Source organism: Cupressus sempervirens, chromosome 7 (assembly GCF_028749045.1).
Source record: "Cupressus sempervirens isolate cs-2001-9-10 chromosome 7, ASM2874904v1, whole genome shotgun sequence".
Taxonomy (NCBI): Eukaryota; Viridiplantae; Streptophyta; class Pinopsida; order Cupressales; family Cupressaceae; genus Cupressus; species Cupressus sempervirens.
In genome coordinates, this window is record NC_143124.1 from 316,188,036 (window position 1) to 316,192,293 (window position 4,258).

Below are 4,258 nucleotides of genomic sequence, written 5' to 3' on the forward strand. Positions count from 1 at the left end.
AGAAGTTAGAGCCATAATAGATGCAAAATGGAAGATGTGTCTAAGTGAATTGAATAACATTAGAGAAGCCACCTAGCTAGATTTAGACATTGATATTACTCTTTGAGAGGTTGTGGCTAACATGAAGGCATTACCATCTAGAGATAGAAACTAGATAAGATGGAGATAATTGAAATAACAAGAAGAGGAAGGACAACTAGTTCAATGAGGTACCTTATCTTTACAGTTCACCTACTGTGGGTAGTCTCACTTTAAAAACAATGAAGTCAATCTTGAACACCTATAATGATAACAATTCATATTTTGGCTATCTCTAGCCACTTTTCATGTAACTATTTTGTCTTTTGTAAAATATCATTCTTATAGTTGGTCTTTTTATAGGTGTAAGCATTTCTAGCCTGAAGCTTGTTGTAATCCTTGTTCTATAAAAGGATTTCAAAGGATTGGAAAAGGGGTCCAGATTCTTGATGTGACACCCAATATTTCTCCTACCCTATCCTTCTCTAGGGTCTCCTTAGGTATCTTACTTGATCTAATAGGGTTGAATACTTTTGCTAGTTTCCTTAGGAACCTAACAATGTGGTCCTAGGTAATTTAACTAGGTGCATACCAATGTAAGATCAATTACTCTCCTCATTTCAAATAACTCCAAATCCTCAAAAGAAACCACTAAGAGATGAATGGCTCCTAAGATTCCATTTTTATTCTCCACAAAGTCCACAAGCACCAAAAATCTTGATAACCCACTCGAGTTCCAAAGTTGATGTAACATTTCCTAAAATTTCTTGAAAAAGCACTACAAGCAATTAGCCCTCCATATGAGGTAAAACTCAATTAATTTGAAAATTTTAATAATAATAGGTAAAAACTATCACTACTCCTAACACCCTTTTTATAGCTTAAGGATTTTTGGGGTTTAGGGTTCCCAACTTCTCCGTATAGTGTAACCATAATTTTAGCCTAAAACCAAGGGTTTTAGGGGTTTTACTGGATGTCTAAAAACAAGAAGGATTTACCCTCCATAGGATTCTTTCCAAAGGCTCCAATTAAATATGGGACTTCACCACTCTTTCCTTCAACACTTTCTATGCTTGGGTTGAAGTATTACACACATTGAACCACTCCTAACACTTTTGTAATAGACTATGATCCCTAGCCATGCAACTTTGGCTCGCCTAGGGTATAACCATAAAAAAATTGGTTTTCTTTGCAAGGTCTCTCCTTCTCTATAAAATATGTAAAAGGAGTCACCTCCCAAATCCCAATAGTCTATATAGATCCTATGGTGGGAGAGGCAGTTATGAATCCATCTTGTTCAGTCACTAGATTTTGAACAACAAGATGACAAAACCAAAATAATTTATTTAAGTAACTAGAACTCTAAAAAACATAAAACTAGCACTGTACAATATTCTTAAAAATTCTAAACTAACACTTCCAAGCACAAAATATTCCAATCTAATCTATTATAATCCAATCAAACTTGAAAGCATAAAATTGTGTTATTAAGCTTGTTGCTTGGTCCATACAACCATAATTCTTTCCAAGTTCCAGCACTACCAAAAGGTCAAGAATGGCATTAGAAACCTACTTGAAATCCTAAACCAACTACTTCAAATAGTGAAAAGGCTCCAACTAAAAAGTTTCCCAATTGTAAGAAAAGTTGTCAATGTTGTCAATGACAACATTGACAAATTTTGAGCATTTGACACTCGAACTTGCTCCAAATGATGTCAAACCATGCCAAAGTCCTTAAATTGTTGTAAAATATATAATAAGGCCCTTCAAACACTATTTGTACCATTCTAGCCTTCAAAACCCAAAAATTCTCTATATAGTCTGATTGAGCAACTATGAGCAACTATGAGAAACTATGAGCAACTTAACCTAAATGACCTCACATTAGGAGCCAAAATACCCTAGGATCCTAAGCTCTTTCACAAGCCTACCTAGGTTCCCATGCACCATACTCCCCAACAACATAAAACTATGTCACTCATGTGGACAATAGGTCTTGAGGGATGCCTGCCTTCTTGAAATCTACTTCAGCTACCCAAGTTGCTTCTGATGCAGGTTTTCCCTTCCACTAGATGAGGTACTCCATGTACACCTGTTGTCTAGTGGATTTTTTGACTCTTTAGTCTAATACCTTTTTAGCTTCCAACTTGTTGGTGGAAGGGACTACTATAGGCTCTAAATCATGCTAAAGGCCTTGATTTTTGTGAAGATCAATAGGCCATGGTCATTTGAATTGAACCAAGTCTTTCACATTAAAAACTGGAAATATGCCCAAATCTAATGGTAAATCAACCCTGTATGCATTTGCCCCATATTTTTTTATGATCTTGCAAGGTCCTACCCTTTTCATCTACAACTTAGTGGGTACACCTTTTTGCAGTCTATCCTTGTTTAAGTACACCATGACATAATCATCAATGGAGAATTGGATGTCCTTTTTCATTGCATCTACCTTTTCTTTCAACTTTTTTATGTTGTCTTGGATGGTCTTCTTCATCTTCTCTTATATTTCCTTCATTTTTTGGTCAAAATCATTAGCATGCTCACTCTTATGTTTGATACCTTGAAGTTCTCTCAACTCATATACACCTCTAAGATGTATGTCATGGACAATTTGAAATTGGATTCTTCCTGTGGTCCTATTTTTTCTATCATTATATGCATACTCTTCTTTGGAGATAACCATATCCCATGTTTGTCCATACTTCTTAGTTAGGCACCTTAAGAGGTTACCCAACACCCTGTTAACCACTTTAGTTTGACCATCTATTTAGGAGTGGTAGGCTGATCCAAATTGCAAGTTTGTGCCAAGTCCACTCCACAAGGTCTTCCAAAAGTGACTCGTGAATTTTACATCCCTTTATGAAACTATTCTTAATGGAAAGCCATGAATCCTCATAACTATTTGAATAATATATAGGCAATGTGGCTTGCATCATTAGTAGTTTTGCATGGAATTAAGTGTCCCATATTTTTGAACCTATCAACAACTACATAGAAGTTTTCATAACCATATTTTTTCTTGGGTAATCCTACTATGAAATACATTCTCACACATTCCCATGGCCTATTTGGGACTAGTAGGGGTTGATAGAGACCTACATTACTCATCCCTCCATTAGCTTTCATACACATCATGTATTGTTCCACACACTTGGTTGCATCTTTGACTAATTTAGACCAATAGTAGAATCTTTGGACCAAGTCTAGAGTCTTTCTCACACCAAAGTTTCCACTTAGACTGCCATTATGTTTATCCTATATTAGGTTCTCTCTTATTGATCCCCTTGGCATACACAATTGATTACCCTTAAACAGAAACCCATTTTGTAAGGTAAATTGAGAATATGTACTATGAAAGTGGTTCTCAAAATTAGAACATACCTTGTATGCCTCTTTGAAGTCTTCATCCTACTTATAGAGAATATTAAAGTTCTCTATGCCAATGTTATGTAGCTAAACTTCTTGGATAATTAATAATCTCCTACTTAAAGCATCCACTACTTTGTTCAATTGCCATGTCTTGTGCTTGATTGCAAAAGTGAATGCCTACAAGTACTCCGTTCACTTCAAGTTCCTATTACTCAACTTTTCTTCAGTGTTGATGTAGCATATGGCCTAATTATTAGTAAATACAAAAAATTCCTTGGGCAATGGATAGTGCCTTCACTTCCTAAGGGACTAAACTAAGGCATAGAGTTCAAGGTCGTAGGAAGAATATCTCTTTATTGTTTCATTGATATTTTCACTAAAGAAGGCTACTGGCCTACCTTCTTGACTCAAAACTCCCCTATTTCTAGGCCACTTGCATCGCACTCTAGGGAGAAGAGTTTTTCAAAACTAGGTAATTGCAAAATAGGTTGGGTAGCTACTTGTTTCTTAAGCATTTCAAATGAATTCTTAGCTTATAAGGTCCATCTAAACATGGACTCAGCCACACCCTTTATGGTCGATAGTAAAGGTTCACATATGCCACTAAAATTTATAATAAACTTCCTATAGAATTGAGCAAGACCATGAAATCTCCTTACCTTAGTTGATGTAGTAGGTGGTGGCCAATTTAGGATTGTAGCAACCTTTTCTTGATGCATCTTTGGGGTACCCTTAGACACCACAAAGCCAAAGTACATAAGCTCTTGCTTGAATAAGTCACACTTCTCAAGGTTGATAGCAAATTTTTCCTCATGAAGTCTCTACAATACTCCCTCCACATGCTTGATGTGTTTCTCTTTGGTTTTTC